Here is an 18,128-nt window from a genome sequence, read left to right as displayed (position 1 = left end):
ATATAAATGGATTGGAAGTGTGCTAATTGCGTCACCATGCCAGTCCTAAATCTCAACTAGAGATACAACGCGGGGTGGTTCACGGTCTGTGGAGGGGGATTTCTTTTACGGACTAGGTGGTCTCACACACTATATAGTGTCATGCTTCATCATATGACCACCTAGCCCCACCCAGGTAGGGCAATACCACCTGGGCGGACTCAACCTCGCTGTTAAAGGAACAGGAGGGAGTGCGTAAATTTAGTTAGATTTATAAAAGCTCAGTTATTAAAAACCATTGTATACACTATCATGAAAATAATTCCTACATGTACATGTAACATACTAGTCATAAAAAACCTAGAATTTTTGCATTATTTTGTGCAATTAGTTTATTAGATATTATATTTTTACATAAAACAGAGGGTAACTAATTGATCAAACTACGTGGTATGAAAATTGGCAGAATGGTTGTCCAATTATAGGTTTATTTGGCTGTCATCCTTACGTGAAACGCTCTAAGAGACGTTGATACCCTCTAAGGGAGATCAGCCAAGGGAGCATTAATTTTCTTTGCAGCACAAGTCAAAAATTTAACAGAAAGGGCAACTAGTCTTTAGTTGGCCCCTTGCAGGGACCCAATCACTGCTTTTCTATATGTGCGGATCCCTATATAAAGATCATGTTTAGCCAATCTCTACATTTCGTTTGAAGGGCTGAACAGGTGCATATTATATGTTCGGTAGGCTCCCGTTGATGATTACATATACTGCATTGCTTACTAGCATCCAGGTTGTGCCAGCTCAGAGCCCGGTCTAAAGTTGGTAGCTCACCTAGTCAATACATGATGAGCTGCCTTTTGGCTGTGGAAAACAGGCCAGCTACCATATAGGGTTGCTGGTGCTGGGCATTGTAGCTGTTAATAACAAGGTGGGCATGAGATCTCCTTGCTAACGTGCTCTTGTCCGTGCAGGAGGACAGCCAGCACATGGCTTCATTGATTGTGATTCTGTAAGTTAATAAGGAAGCTGGTGAGTGCCAAAGGTCCCCTATTTGTAAAATTGTGGTTGACTGATCTAGGTAAGTGCAGGCCGGGGATTATGGTCCTTGAATTTGGATTTCGTTCGTAAGAGCTGGCTTGGGATTTCAAGCTGCAGAGTTTGTGGCTTTGTTTTACATACATCTCCTGGTTCATTACAGTTTGCCTAGTGAGCTCAAACTCCAACCGGATTTGGGACAAGGATGCACCAGGTGGTAAGCTAAAGGCCTACCTATAGGTGCTTGAAACTCGGCTATTGAGAATTTGCGCATCTCTTCTATGGAGGGCTTCAAAGCCATTTGAGATGGTCAGGATCAATTTTGAATTAATCTATAAGTGGGCTCGATGTGCTTTGCCAGTTTTCCAAAGGCATTTTGGAGAGTTCCTGCCCTGTTCCAGATGTATTTATTTTGGGGCAGGAATGAGGCACTGCTGTCTATTAAGACACCTAAATACATGTAGGTGCTATCTTTGGAATGTTTGCTTCCATATAAAAACTATTCTCACTTTTTTTTTCAGATCGAGGCCTACTAGGCAGTGCAGCTGTCTGGTTTGCTAACAGCATCTTGGGGACAATCTGAAAGCTTCCGTGGGAATACATTCCGTCCATAGCTCACCATTGGCTTTGTAATTTGTAGCTCACATTTTCTGGGTTTCTATTTGTTATCTTTATTTGTTTTAGGCTATCCATCTTACATTTTGATTTAGGGCCTGTGGTTAGTTTCCATTTTAGATGTTAATTTTTTTTAGCTTGACATCTTTTCTGACGGTGACTTTTTACATATTTTCCACTAATATGAGAATGTGCTGCATACACATTTATTCCTGGTAGGCATTGTCACCCTGTAGTCTGCACATTTAGTCCAGGGTCGTACAATCAGAATGTAATGTCCTTGTTTTCTCTTTCTGTGTTCGTTAGGAGGCAACCTGTTTATACTAGATGAACCAAAGAAGTTCTGCCACAGTGTGACAATGAAAGTGTTTTATGATATAAACAGCATCCATGCTACTCGTAAAGAGGAGCAATTTTTGCCGAATTATCATGGAACCGCGGTGAGCAATAAATGAGATGCAATCTACTCCAAACTACCCCACTCCTATCTATCCCACTCCACTTCAATCTACCCCACTTAACTCCTCTCTACCCTACTATAATCTACCTGATCTACATCATTCCAATCTACTCCTGTCCACTGTATTCTACTCCACCCTAATCTACCCCACTCCAATCTACTCCCCTCCCAGGGGACATATTGTTTGGGGTCAAGCACAACAATTTTTCATGTTTATTGTGTCCCTGGGGAAAGTAGGCCCAACCCCTTGCAACGCAAACCTTTTGACTGCCAGTGTACAATATATGTTTATGGATCCAGGTAGGGCATTGTCTGCAGTTGAGGTAACATTTGTGCCATGTGTTAATGTGTTAATGCTGTTAGAACTTGTAATTATGGTTCATTAATACAAAATCTTTATTATGAGAGTGAGCACTCTAAGGGAATGTTGTAAGCTCAGACTGCACTACTAACAGTGGTTTCAATATAAAAATGTGTGCACACATTTGCAAAGTTTATACAATATAAGGCTATGTATACTGCTCCCAGTAATGCTCTCTGGTTTGATGGAAATATTTGCAGAAGCTTGAAAGAAAGACTGGTGATTCTTTGTTTTCCGAATAAAATGTTCACAAAAATGCAAGTAGGGATTTTTTTTGCTAAACTACTGTGAAATTTACCTACCATTTCTTTAAAGCATCATTCAGTAAAATGTGTTGATGCATGGTAGTATTTCAAGGAAAATATTCATAATGGAAAAATCAGTGCACCCAGTTCCAACAAGATTAAGGAAACATGAAGATAAACAAGACGGTCAGCTTTTTTGTCTTGTTTTGACATGGTTTTTGTAAAACTTTATTGTTGTGGGAGCTGCCGGAAACTCACCATCATAACAAACATGGCAAAAAGCAAAAATATTTTTGGTCTCAAAAAGCACACCTTGCTTCTGTAGTTCAGGGCACTGAACAAAACTACTTTATGTGCCAATATGCTCATTGTGAAAGGGTAAAATGCTATCACTCACAGCCAACCAATAGTGAGAGCGAAATAGACTTTTTATACAAACAAACGGTCTTGAGTAACCAATTAGTGGCCTAAATCTTAAAGAAAATCACAAAAGTGCACACATACTATATGTCCTTGCATTAGTGATTTATGGCTTTCATGAATTCACAATAATTTACAGAAGTAGGCCAGAAAATTGTACTCCTAGAAAATATTTGTGAATGATATTTTAGCACAAGCAAATATGCATGTGTAAATTTGCTCATGCGAAAATCTGCTGAGTGTTTACAAGTTCACTTTCCCTCCAACCACTTTTTCCCAACCCTGGAGGAAGTTTTACTTCTGCCCTTGTGAGGAGTAAATTTCCAACCTTTCTCTGTATGGGAAAAAGATTAGAGATGAGCTGGTGAAAACCCCTAAAACATGCAAGTTAGTAGGTATGCACAGACTCAAAAGGATATTCCAACCCCTAAATCTATTGCTTACCCCTATCTCCAGCCTCAGGATTTAGATCTGCTGAAAGGTGCCAAAATAAGGAAATTCCTAGTTTTCAAACCCTACTATAGTATGAGCCATGGCATAATAAGAGAGTCTATTATCAGAGCTCTTATATAATGAGCTTGCTGCCATCATTTGTTGCTGCACTACATGGTGCCAAAGAGACAAGTGGATTTTTTACAGGACAAGTAGATTCATAGAGTAACCTGTCCCTGTCACGGTTTGCATGTCGCTTCTTGCCATTGGCTGGAAAACTTGAAAGAGCACCCGGTCTTCTGCTGGTTCTGGCCTGACCAAGCTAAAGGCAACCCTTTCTAGTAGCCACGGTGCTGCTTGATAGGAAATGCCTAAGCAGACCGTACCCTACAGATGGTTTCCCAAGGGAAAACAAAATGTGGGAAAAACCTATACAGAGGAACTCCTGAAAAAGAGGAAAAATGAATAATGAAAAAAAAGGGAAAAAATTGAATAATCTGAAGCAACAGGAACTGGAGAAAAACACGAAGAAACAGGAGCGAGGATCACCGCCAAGCGGAAGTGTTTGCAATGCAAAGAAGACCAGGACCAAAGGACTTATATACCAGGAGACAGGAAGTGACAAAACAGGAAGAAAGAGCGACACCATCTTGGATTGGGGAAGATCTAATAGAAAAGAATAGGAAAAAAGTATCAGTATAAAAGAAAAGGCATGCTGGGAAAAAGAACACCAAGAAGACAACATGGATACCAGAACAAGGAAATAGCGAAGTGGAAAGAGAAGAAGAAAAGAACAGGAGTCCCCCCCAGGTAAGGAAGGAAAAATATCAGGGAAGCAGGCTAGAATAGTGGCACGACTGGGAGCACAAAATGTACTTTCTGAGCCACGCCACCAGAAAAGAATTACAAAAACACGGGCCGTGGCGATGCCGGTGCTCCAATACTCGGAGCGGCGGCCCAACCGCGGTTTGAGAAAGGGACGCAGCGGTAAAGCACGGCGTCACAGTAGGTCCCCTCCCCGCACCCCAGATTTGTCAGGAAAACGAGAATAAAAAAGACGAACCAAACGGGGTGCATGGACTGAAGAAGCATCCTCCCAAGAACAGTCACTGAGAGGATAACCCTTCCAGTGGATCAAAAACTGCAGTTTGTTCTGAAAAAATCGTGAATCACAGATCTCTTGAACCTCAGACTCAGGATGGCCATCCACAGAGATGGGAGGAGGACATTGAAAACGTCAGTGGTACGGATCAGGAATGAAAAGTTTTAACTGTGAGACATGAAAAACTGTATGAACCCTCCAAGTGTGAGGGAGCCGTAGCTGAACAGCAACAGGATTCAACAACTGTGTATCCAAAAAGGGCCATAAAAACAAGGTTTGAACTTGTTTTGGGCGAAACGAGATGGCAGAAATTTAGATGAAAGCCATACTTTGTTTCCTGGTTGATACAAAGGTGCCACCTGGCGATCCACCTTCTTTTTCGTAGCCTGTTTGGAAGCCAATAGGGTGGTATGGCTAAGGCCCTGGACATGGCGGATTCGTCGTGCAAATGAAGTAACTGCAGGAACAGATAGAGATCTACGAGGAATAGTGGAAAAAGCTTTCAGGATGGAAACCATAGGTGCAATTAAAAGGTATTGCTCCAGTTGCCCTATGCACCATATTGTTGTAGGAAAATTCAGCTAGAGAAAGAAAGTCTGACCAATTACATTGAGTGGCATTACAGAAACATCGTAAGTATTGTTGAAGTTCTTGATTCAAACGTTCAGTTTGACCGTTGGTTTATGGATGAAATCCTGATGAAAGTGATATATCAATGTTCAGTAAGGCACAAAAAGCTTTCCAAAAACGTGACACATATTGTGGTCCTCGATCAGAAATAACCTCTTGTGGAAGGCCATGGAGGCGAAAAATATCTTGCATGAATATACAACTCATTTCAGGGGCTGTGGGCAATTTCTTTAAGGCTGAGAAATGCGCCATTTTGGTAAAGGAATCCACAGTTACCATGAAGACATGATGACCTGAAGGGCACGATAGAGAACATATGAAATCTGTGGACAGGGTACACCATGGTGCTTAAGGAACAGGTAAGGGCATTAATAATCCTGCTGGTTTGGTTTGGGGTATCTTAGTTTGAACGCATACAGGACACGCTGATACATAAGTTTCAGCATCGTTCTTAAGAGTAGGCCACCAAAAAGAACGTAAAAGCAGCTCCTGGGTCTTTTTTAACTCCTCGATGCCCAGCTACAGGAGAATCATGACACATCTCTAATGCCTCAGTTTGTACCTTGTTAGTAGGTAGGAAAAGAGCATCTTGATAATAGAAATAATCTTGATCCTTTTGTAGTTGAGGAGTCAATTTATTCCACTCTTCAAGTGGAAGAAACTGGTACTCAGATTTAACATGATCAAGAAAGAACTGAGTGACCCCGATGATTCAACTGGATTCAATGATGTTTGGAGAGGAGGTATTAGCGCTTTCAGGATACCGACCGGATAATGCATCAGCCACTAAGTTCTGTGATCCATGCATGTAGGTTATCACGAAATCGTATTGGCTGAAAAAGAAAGCCCATCCTGCTTGACGGCTGTTACAGCATTGGAAACTTCTGAGACATTGTAAATTACAATTGTCAGTTCTTGCTTCAAAAGGTTGTCTACTACCCATTAAGAAATGTCTCCATTCTTTACAGGCTATCTTGAGAGCAAGTAACTCTCGTTCTAATACTGAGTAATTGCGTTCTGCTTCTGTCAGTATGTGTGAGAGGTAGAAGATAGGATGTACCAATCCATCATCTTCTTGTCTTTGAAGTAGGACTGCACCTATGGCTCTCTCAGAAGCATCGGTTACTACTATACATTTTTTCGTAGTGTCAGGGTGTTGCATGATAGGTGCTTGAGTAAAGGATCATTTTAGATTTTGAAAGGCCCTTTCTGCACTATCAGTCCAGACATATCCCTTCTTCAGATTTTCTTTTTTAATAGTCTTGGTGCTAAAAGTTTGTTGATGGGCAGAGTCATGGAATAAATTGTCGATAAAAGTTCGAGAGCCCAAGGAAACACTGAGTTTCTTTAACAGAAGAGGGAGAGGGCCACTCCAAGATGGCTTGTACTTTGTCTTGATCCCTGGCTATTCCCGTCTTATTGATGCAGAACCCTAGATACTGTACTTCAGTCTTGTGAAATTCACTCTTCTTTGGTTTACAATATAATTGATTCTGTCTGAGTCTTTCCAGAACCTGCAGTACATTTTCAGTATGTTGTTCAGGGTTACAGGAATATATTAGAATATCATCCAGATAAATCACCACAATCTGATTCAATAAGTCAGAAAACATGGAATCCATGAATCGTTGGAATATAGAAGGTGCATTGGTTAAGCCAAATGGCATGACTCGATATTCATAGTGACCAAATGGAGTACAAAAGGCTGTTTTCCATTTGTTTCCTTCCTTCATACGCAAGAGATAATAGGCACCCCTTAGATCTAATTTAGTAAACATCTTGGCTCCTTGGACAGCGTCTAGTATATCCCTAATTAAGGGTAAGGGATAACGATCCTTGATTGTTATCTTATTGCTTCCACAAAAGTCAACACAGGGACGCAAATCTTTCGTCTTCTTAGGAACGAAGAAAAGAGGAGCCCCTGCAAGAGATGAAGAGGGGGCAATTAAACCGTTCTGTAGATTGTCATCTAAGTATTCTTTGAGTACCTTCTTTTCTTGTTCAGTGAAGGAATACATCCAACCGAATGGAACTACTTTGTCCGGAACCAATGGAATAGCACAGTCATAGATACGATGAGGAGGTAAGATGGGCTTGCTAGGCTTCTGGAAAACATCAGGGTATTCCTGATAACAACTAGGTACTCCCTGTATCGTATTAATAGAGCTGTCATTATTCTTGGTAGAAAGACTTAACCCTTTGGGAGACCAGTACGAGTTTGTGGAGTAGCAATTCTGTTGACAAAACTGAGATTTGAAGGATATGGTTCTCGTTTCCCAATTGATATATGGGTTGTGCCGAGTCAACCAGGGTATTCCTAAAATCATTGGGTAGTTTGGGGAGGATATGAGATCAAAAGTAATGTGTTCCTGGTGCCTACCAAAAATGCAGAGAGAGTAGGTGTAGACTCCACCACTGGTCCTGAGGTTAAGGGAGAACCATTTACAATGTGTACTTGTTCCGGCGTTTCTTTAGGAACATGTGGAATACCTCTTTCTTTGGCCCAGGTCTCGTCCAAATAGATACCACTGACTCCACAGTCCAATAGAGCAAAAAGCTGCTCTTCCTGACCTTGTGAACATTGTAATATAACAGATAATATAAACAAGGCGGAAAAATTCTCTCTGGAGGAACATATTGACATTACTTCGGCTCCTCCCATCCCCTTCCTCCTCACAGGGGGCGAGAGTTTGCATTTCCCGAAGGCCAGGAGGGACAGACAGGACAACTACGGATGAGATGACCCGCCTTGCCACAATATAGACAAAGACCCTTTCTCCTTCTGTACTTCTTTTCTGAGTCGGATAGAGGACGACGGACAAGATCAATCTGCATGGGTTCTTCCTCAGTAGATTCAGGTGCTTCAGAATGGACTTCGTCTTGTAGTAAGGTGTACTCAGGCTGGTATGGTTATCTCGTTCTTCGTCTTTCCATCTTACGTTCTCGTAGTCTATATTCTATATGCATTGCTTGATCCATCAATTCTTTCAGAGATCGAGTTGGAGTGGAATGTACCAATTCATCTTCCTCTCGAAGTCCACAGCGGAACAGGGTTACAAAAGTGCGTTCCACCCAATTGGTTTTGGCTGCTAATTGTTTGAAGCGGGTTGTATATTGTAAGACATCCTGATTGCCTTGCTGTATATCACATAATGCTTCCTCAGCAGCTGCTTCCAACCCAGGTCACTCGAACATCTGCTTGAAGAGTTTTACAAAAGCAGGATCATTATTTAGGACAGGATCTTCTGCAGAGACCAAGGGGGTCGCCCAAGCTAGTGCAGGGCCAGATAAGACACTGATCAAATAACCCACCTTGGCCTTATCAGATTAAAATTGTATCGGTCGAAAGGCAAAAAAAACTGTCAAGGCGCCCAGAAATTATTTTATCTTATGCGGGTCTCCAGAATATCGAGGTGTTGAGGTGGACACAGGTGGTACATCCAATGATCGGGAAGACAAGACTTGTCTTAGTGCGGTATTTTCAGCCCACATTGTTGCAATTCTTAAGCTTGTTATTGAACTGTCTGAAGCATGGCTTGTGCATTTTCTACAACATCTTCCTGCGGTCCTTCCATGGTTATTGTACAACGCAGATTCTTTTGGCATTGCAATCTGTCAAGGTCTGCAAGTGGCTTCTTGCCGTTGGCTGGAGAACTAGAAAGAGCACCCGGTCTTCTGCTGGTTCTGGACTGACCAATATAAGGGCAACCCTTTCTAGTAGCCACAGTGCTGCTTGACAGGAAGCACCTAAGCAGACTGTACCCTCCAGAAGGAGTCCCAGAGGAAATAAACCCAAAAATGTTGGAAAAACCTCTACACAGGAACTCCTGAAAAAGAGGAAAAAAGAATAATGAAAAAAAGGGAAAAAATTGAATAATCTCAATCAAGAGCAACAGGACCTAGAGAAAAGCACGAAGAAATAGGAGCGAGGATCACCACCAAGCGGAAGTGTTTGCAACACAAAGAAGACCAGGACTGAAGGACTTATATACCAGGAGACAGGAAGTGACAAAACAGGAAGAAAGAGCGCCACCATCTTGGATTGGGAAAGGCCTAATAGAAAAGAATAGGAAAAATGTAGCAGTATAAAAGAAAAAGGCATGCTGGGAAAAAGAACACCAAGAAGACAACATGGATGCCAGAACATGGAAAAAGCAAAGTGGAAAGAGAAAAAGAAAAGAAGAGAAGAAAAAAAGAGGAGTTCCCCCCAGGTAAGGAAAGAAAAATATCAGGGAAGCAGGCTAGAAAAGCGGCGCAACTAGGAGCACGAAATTTACTTTCTGGGCCGCGCCACCAGAAAAGAATTACAAAAGCGCAGGCCTCGACGATGCCGGCGCTCCGATACTCAGAGCGGCGGCCCGACTGCGGTTTGAGAAAGGGACGCCGCAGTAAAGCACGGCGTCACAGTAGGCCTCCTCCTTGAGGCCCCGGGTTTGTCAGGAAAGCGAGAATAAAAAAGACGAACCAAACGGGGTGCATGGACTGAAGAAGCATCCTCCCAAGAACAGTCACTGAGAGGATAACCCTTCCAGTGGATCAAAAACTGCAGTTTGTTCCGAAAAAGTTTGGTCCACTCCAATCTACCCCATTCCACTCTACCCCACTCCACTCCAATCTTACCTAATTCACCAAACTCGACCCTTACCCAGTCTACTCCACTCAAATTGCAATCTACCCCAATATGTCCCACTCCACTCTACTCAGATCTACCCAACTCCCACTCCATTCCAATCTATCCTACTTTATTTCACCCAAACCACCCCACTCCAATCTACCCCACTCCACTCCAATCTACCTCACTCCAATCCAATGTACCCTACTCCACTCCAATCCACCAGAAATCCACCCCACTCCACTCTTCCCCAAACTATCCCACTCCACTCCAATCTACCCCAATATATCCCACTCCACTCTACCCCAATCTATCCCACTCCAAACTACCCCAATTTACTCCACTTCAAACTACTTCAATTTACTCCACTTCAAACTACCCCACTTCAATATACCCCTCTCGAATATACCCCACTCCAGTCTACCCTACTCTGTCCCACTCCACCCTACTCTAAGCTACCCCAATCCACCCCACATTCAATCTACCCCACTCCAATCTTGTCGGGCCTGCCTTACCTGGTATGTGGAGAATGCCAGCCGGGTTGCCGCAGAGTCTAGCGCGCTCCAATCGGGAGCCATGGAAGTAAAGAAAGGACACATCTGTGGACCTGGTCGCGCGAAAGCATGGCGGTCAGGTTAAGCTGGCAAGCAAGTTTAGATGCGCTTGATGTACGTGCAGTGCTAGGCGTTCTAGTGTTCTGGCTCTTGTGAATGTATACTTACCTGCGTTCTATTCATCTGCGTCCTCTGCGGAGCAGTCACATTTTCTCCAGTGGTTGCAATCTTGGATTCCTGCCATTCCGGGCTGAATTTGGGTCTTCTAGACAGCTCCTCTTTTATTCTTTGGTCGAGTTCAGCAACAGTTACCTGCAAAGAAAAGAAAAAGGAGAAATTAGTGCTTTTCAGGCCGTAACAGCGCACGCACTCGTCCAATAGTTGCTACTTAGATTTGTTTGTGTTGGTTAAGTCGAACTGCATATCTTTGGAATCTTTGCATGAATCTGTGTACAAACAGATTGGGACTTTAAGCTCTCTTGGCAAATTATGACTAATGAATATTTCTTTATATTTTGTATTGTAGTGCTCTGAAGAGAGTTTGCCGGTACTTGAAATTTGGTTGAGTGAATTACATTAACTCATTTAACATCCACTATAAATACTGTTTATATACATTTGTTTAATATCTGCTCTGGGACTATATCTTGAACATTGTATACTTGTTAAGAACTTGATTTACAGATTACGAAAAGCTTCACTAAGCCTATGATATGTTGTTGCATGCACTAGTATTTACACCTACTTGTGTCCATAACCTCAATTACTTATCCTTAATCTTGTCATCTTCAGGTTTACCGATTCCAGAGGTTCTCATGAGGAATATTCTCTAAGGCTCTCTGTGTAGATGGAGAAGAGGGAATCAGCATGTAGTAACATCTAGCACGGGGTAGTTAAAAGGAGCACATCCCACACCTTGGGCTAACCCAGCCTCTTATATTACCTTCGGGAGGCTGGAGTGCAGACCTTAGTATTGGCTTTATGAAGTTCCAAACCAGAGCAGTGTCTTTTTTATTTCACCCATTCCCTTTTCCCCCGCAGGCAGAGATTGTCTAGCCATGTGATAGGGTGGCGACTAATGTCTAGTGTGAGAGTTGGGATCTTGCAGCGTATTCTTCAGTTCTTCAGCTGCGGGAACCCCACTCCATGTCACTAACTTTTAGCCATGCTGAACAGCAGCCACACTGGTGTAAAACATGACTAAAACACATTGCCAAAAGCTCTTGCATAGGCAAGTCCTATCAGCTTTGCCAATGCTTGTTGATTTTATTATCCACAAGATGGTTCTTGACTGTGTATGTTTGGAGGTTGTTTAGCAGTCGTTAAAGGACTACTTCAGTCCGGCTCATAAGAAGTGCGTTGCCTGCACAGAACAAGCAGCCCAAAGGCTTCCATCTATTGGTGTGGGGTGGAGGTTTGGCCGTGGTGCCATTTAGAGAAGATGTCAAGTCAGCCAAGAAGAGTTTGAAAAGGAGGGGATGTATCCCAGCTTGAGACCAGTAGTGGTTGGGATTTTTCTAAAAAAAAAGGACTCCTGTCCCCCACCTTTATGCGCACCCATGTGTTTGAGTGCAGATCCATGATTGCTCAGAGTAGATGTTGTGGGATCCCTAATGATTCTAATTGTGGCCATTTAAGTGATCTGTGAACTGAATCAAAAGCTACCTTAAAGTCTACGAAGAAGAAATGGAGGAGGGAACTGTTTGATTTGATTTTCTCAATAGTGAGAGAAATGGTCATTAGATTAGTGATGGTGCCCATTCCTTTTAAGAATCTGTCACAGTCTGCCCCCCTCTTACCACTCTGGTCAGGGAAACCTGGAACACCGCCTCGCTTCTTTCACGTTCTGGTCTGGCTGAGATAAAGGCGACCACTTCCGGTAGCCACAGTGCTGCTGACAGGATTACATCAAGGCAGTCCGTACCCTCCAGAAGATGTCCCAGAGGAAAAGCCCAATTCGGAAAAAACCTCTAAAATAGGAACACCTGAAACAGCAAAAATGAGAGTGTCAGAAAAGCAAGACTTCGGAATCAGGAACTCCAAAAGTTGCAGGAACAGAGGGCACAAAAACTCCTCAAAAGACAGCAAACAGGAACGAAGACCACCATCAACAGGAAGTGTTTGCAACGAAAGGAAAGCAAGAATCTGGTGCCTTATATACCTCTAGACAAGAAGTGGCATACAGGAAGAACTGAAAACACCACCTTCGATTGGGAATATTCCAGAGAAAAAAGTGGAAAAGACACCATCATAGAAAATGAAAAAAGCAATGCATGCAGGGAAAACCACAGACTTCTGGGAAGAAGATAACATGGCCTCCAAGAAGAAAAAGTAGAAAAGAAAGAAAGTAATGCCCCATTGTAGGAAGTTGGCTCTGTATGTGCTATTTCAAAGTAAGGAATAGCATGCACAGAGTCCAAGGGTTCCCCTTAGAGGTAAGATAGTGGCAAAAAGAGATAATACTAATGCTCTATTTTGTGGTAGTGTGGTCGAGCAGTAGGCTTATCAAAGGAGTAGTGTTAAGCATTTGTTGTACATACACACAGGCAATAAATGAGGAACACACACTCAGAGACAAATCCAGGCCAATAGGTTTTGTTATAGAAAAATATCTTTTCTTAGTTTATTTTAAGAACCACAGGTTCAAATTCTACATGTAATATCTCATTTGAAAGGTATTGCAGGTAAGTACTTTAGGAACTTTGAATAATCACAGTAGCATATATACTTTTTACATAAAACACAATAAGCTGTTTTAAAAGTGGACACAGTGCAATTTTCACAGTTCCTAGGGGAGGTAAAGTAATGTTAGTTCTTGCAGGTAAGTAAACCACCTACGGGGTTAAGATTGGGGTCCAAGGTAGCCCACCGTTGGGGGTTCAGAGCAACCCCAAAGTCACCACACCAGCAGCTCAGGGCCGGTCAGGTGCAGAGTTCAAAGTGGTGCCCAAAACGCATAGGCTTCAATGGAGAGAAGGGGGTGCCCCGGTTCCAGTCTGCCAGCAGGTAAGTACCCGCGTCTTCGGAGGGCAGAGCAGGGGGGTTTTGTAGGGCACCGGGGGGGACACAAGTCCACACAAAAAGTACACCCTCAGCAGCGCGGGGGCGGCCGCGTGCAGTGTGTAAACCAGCGTCGGGTTCTCAATAGAATTCAATGGGAGACCAAGGGGTCTCTTCAGCGGTGCAGGCAGGCAAGGGGGGGGCTCCTCGGGGTAGCCACCACCTGGGCAAGGGAGAGGGCCTCCTGGGGGTCACTCCTGCACTGAAGTTCCGATCCTTCAGGTGCTGGGGGCTGCGGGTGCAGGGTCTTTTCCAGCCGTCGGGATTTTAGAGTCAGGCAGTCGCGGTCAGGGGGAGCCTCGGGATTCCCTCTGCAGGCGTCGCTGTGGGGGCTCAGGGGGGACAACTTTGGTTACTCACAGTCTCGGAGTCGCCAGAGGGTCCTCTCTGAGGTGTTGTTTCTCCACCAGTCGAGTCGGGGTCGCCGGGTGCAGTGTTGCCAGTCTCACGCTTCTTGAGGGGATTGCAGGGGTCTTTAAATCTGCTCCTCTGTAACAAAGTTGCAGTCTTTTTGGAGCAGGTCCGCTATCCTCAGGAGTTTCTTGTTCCTCTTGAAGCAGGGCAGTCCTCTGAGGATTCAGAGGTCGCTGGTCCTTGAGAAAGCGTCGCTGGAGCAGGTTTCTTTAGAAGGCAGGAGACAGGCCGGTAGGACTGGGGCCAAAGCAGTTGGTGTCTTCTTTCTTCTTCTGCAGGGGTTTTCAGCTCAGCAGTCTTCTTCTTCGGTAAGTTGCAAGAATCTACATCTTTAGGTTCAGGGAAGCCCTTAAATACTAAATTTAAGGGCGAGTTTAGGTCTGGGGGGTTAGTAGCCAATGGCTACTAGCCCTGAGGGTGGGTACACCCTCTTTGTGCCTCCTCCCAAGGGGAGGGGGTCACATTCCTATCCCTATCCCTATTGGGGGAATCCTCCATCTGCAAGATGGAGGATTTCTAAAAGTTAGAGTCACTTCAGCTCAGGACACCTTAGGGGCTGTCCTGACTGGTCAGTGACTCCTCCTTGTTATTCTCATTATCTCCTCCAGCCTTGCCGCCAAAAGTGGGGCCGTGACCGGAGGGGGCGGGCAACTCCACTAGCTGGAGTGCCCTGTGGTGCTGGAACAAAGGGGGTAAGCCTTTGAGGCTCACCGCCAGGTGTTACAGCTCCTGCCTGGGGGAGGTGTTAGCATCTCCACCCAGTGCAGGCTTTGTTACAGGCCACAGAGTGACAAAGGCACTCTCCCCATGTGGCCAGCAACATGTCTCGAGTGTGGCAGGCTGCTAGAACCAGTCAGCCTACACGGGTAGTTGGATTAGGTTTCAGGGGGGCACCTCTAAGGTGCCCTCTGGGGTGTATTTTACAATAAAATGTACACTGGCATCAGTGTGCATTTATTGTGCTGAGAAGTTTGATACCAAACTTCCCAGTTTTCAGTGTAGCCATTATGGTGCTGTGGAGTCCGTGTTTGACAGACTCCCAGACCATATACTCTTATGGCTACCCTGCACTTACAATGTCTAAGGTTTGGCTTAGACACTGTAGGGGCACAGTGCTCATGCACTGGTGCCCTCACCTATGGTATAGTGCACCCTGCCTTAGGGCTGTAAGGCCTACTAGAGGGGTGACTTATCTATACTGCATAGGCAGTGTGAGGTTGGCATGGCACCCTGAGGGGAGTGCCATGTCGACTTACTCGTTTTGTTCTCACCAGCACACACAAGCTGGCAAGCAGTGTGTCTGTGCTGAGTGAGGGGTCCCCAGCGTGGCATAAGATATGCTGCAGCCCTTAGAGACCTTCCCCGGCATCAGGGCCCTTGGTACCAGGGGTACCAGTTACAAGGGACTTACCTGGATGCCAGGGTGTGCCAATTGTGGAATCAAAAGTACAGGTTAGGGAAAGAACACTGGTGCTGGGGCCTGGTTAGCAGGCCTCAGCACACTTTCAATTCAAAACATAGCATCAGCAAAGGCAAAAAGTCAGGGGGTAACCATGCCAAGGAGGCATTTCCTTACACCCATGCCAAGACCTCAGGTAAGTGACAACAGATGGGGAGGAGGGCTACCCGAACCCAGCGGCAACCGCCAGGTTGCACTTCAAACGCGGCACAGCCCGAGACCCAACCCTTGGTACTCGGAGCACGCCGCGGGTGACCAAACAGGTCGCAGCCCGCATAATGGTCCGCAGTGAGCCCAGTGGCCTGAGAAGCAGACCGCCGATCCTACCGCGATCGAGACACTGTGGGCGCCCACCGTGTCACAGAATCCTGTCTGGTTTATTGGCACAATGTTGTTCTGGGCTACCCAGATCTCAATTTCTCCTAGAAGAAGGCCCCATAATATTTTGAGTCGTTATCCAACAAAAATATTTGCTAACAGTTTCTCGGATTTGAAGGGTCTCTTCCTTTATATTCCATGAGTCTGGAATCTGACAAGTCGTGGATGTGTGGGTATAAAGCAGCATTAGAATTTATGCCCATGCAGATAACTTTTCTTTAAATAGCGCCTGAAGAAGGCCCTTGGGGCCTGCCGCTCCATCAGTCCTGCTTTTGTAGATAGCATGCTCTATTTTGGACTCGGTGCAAAGGGTGGGCAGCACAGTTAGAGTGTATTGATGGACTGCCACAGCTAAGAGTTGAGTAGCCCTCAGCAGCTGCGATGAGTGTACCTATGTGGCCCAAATGCCTTCAGGGATGTTAGCATTGTTGACAGCTGCATAGCCTTTTTTCAGTTTATTGATTATTCCCCAAAATTCTTTGGAGTTTTTGCATTTGCAGGCGGAAAACAACTTTGCCCAAAAGATGCTGAAATGCTTATTCTTGTGCTTCCAGTCTTTTTTTTCTTTTTTTTTACTGTCTGCGTAACTCCCTGACCTTTTTAATGAAGTCCTGATTCAAGGGGTTATGGGCCAGCAAGAGTAGTTTCCTATTAAGAGCCCTTTTTAGGCACCTCAGTGCTGGGGAGAGAATGGGGCTGTTGTGCCTTGTTCTGAGGGGAAGTGGGGCTCAGGCTTGAGCTCAAGCACTGTGCTTTGTCGACCTCAATCTTGATTGAAGAATGTGACGTATTAAGCGGTTAGCTAGCTGATTTTGCAGAAGTCATGGGGGGTGTCAAGATCTTCGGTGGCCTTATAGTTCTTTGCCTTGTACACCATATATTCTGCCCCCTGCTCATTGTTAAGTTTTTCAGCATTAAAGCCCTTTTTCGTCTGATCAGACTGCATTTCAGCCAGAGGAACAATACTGGAGCAACAAGCCTGTTAGGATTCTGCAACATTGAAGATCTTTAATTCACTACCTCTGCACATAACAAGGGATAGCTTCTACAAGGAGGTGAGAGGAGGTGAGGCTGCTTTGGCTTGTATGTATGTGTTGTGGCTACTATGTCTGCCTTAAGGCTCGGTTGGCACTTTGAAGATGGAGCTGACCAATTGAAGGGCAATGATACAGGTGGGAAAACACAATAAACAGGTAAGATGGAGGAATGAACTGGATAGATGGGTGGGTGTGTAAATGCCTCCAATTACATCCTTCTAGCCTTCGCTCTTGTAGTTGACTAACCCCAACACTATTCATTCTTGTCAACCTCTTTTCCTTCCGCTCTTTCTCCTTCTTCCTCACATCCTCTGCTTAGGAGCACCCCCAACCCCCCTTTGGCGGTGTAGCAGAGCGACCCTCTGACCACTAACAACAGACAGCAAACACCCATTGTCCTTCAATGTCTTTCTCTACTGCTCCGTGGCTCTGTGTACTGGGTGGACTGTAAAGGTAATGTGATAATTCCTGTTGGTGTGTGCTGCTTTACTCCCACTCTACTCTTTTTCCTTAATCCTGATGAACTGTAGGCTGTGAGGCAGGGGGCAATGTGGCACTTTGATGCTTTGGTGTAGCTGAGCTGTAATAGACCTGGGCGGACTGGTTAGGAAAGGGATAGGGGGCACCAGGGGGCACAAGCTGCACTGTGACCTAGCCCAGCTGCGTCCATGTACCTGAGGCCCTCCTGGCCTGGGGCCACTAATGCCACCAGGCACTCACTGCTGCTACGTACACCACCGCTACCACTGAAGCTGGAGCCGGACGCCAACATGAGGAATGCAGGATGGGTCTGAAAGGAGAAAGCCGACAGCTGAAGTAGGGGTGGCGAGAAGGCAGTCTGCAGGCGGGTAGGTGCGGTCAGTCATAGAGGTGGTTACTAGTCATTACTGGTGGCTGAGTGGGGGGTACGTGAAGAAGAAGACTTGGAGCTCGTGCCTGGCTCGGGTGCTGGGGGGAGGGTCGAAAACACCTCACACAACTCATGCCCTTCATTCTCTTGCTGCACTCTCCCCCTTATACCACATCGAGCCCAACCTCACCTGTGATCTGAGGGCCTGTACTGGCCAGTACAGTGGGACCATTACTACCCTATTCTAAAGGACATCAATACAGGGAGTGCAGAATTATTAGGCAAGTTGTATTTTTGAGGATTAATTTTATTATTGAACAACAACCATGTTCTCAATGAACCCAAAAAACTCATTAATATCAAAGCTGAATATTTTTGGAAGTAGTTTTTAGTTTGTTTTTAGTTTTAGCTATGTTAGGGGGATATCTGTGTGTGCAGGTGACTATTACTGTGCATAATTATTAGGCAACTCAACAAAAAAAT

The sequence above is a fragment of the Pleurodeles waltl genome, chromosome 3_1 (genome assembly GCF_031143425.1).
Source record: "Pleurodeles waltl isolate 20211129_DDA chromosome 3_1, aPleWal1.hap1.20221129, whole genome shotgun sequence".
Taxonomy (NCBI): domain Eukaryota; kingdom Metazoa; phylum Chordata; class Amphibia; order Caudata; family Salamandridae; genus Pleurodeles; species Pleurodeles waltl.
Note: the sequence above shows the minus strand (reverse complement) of the source record.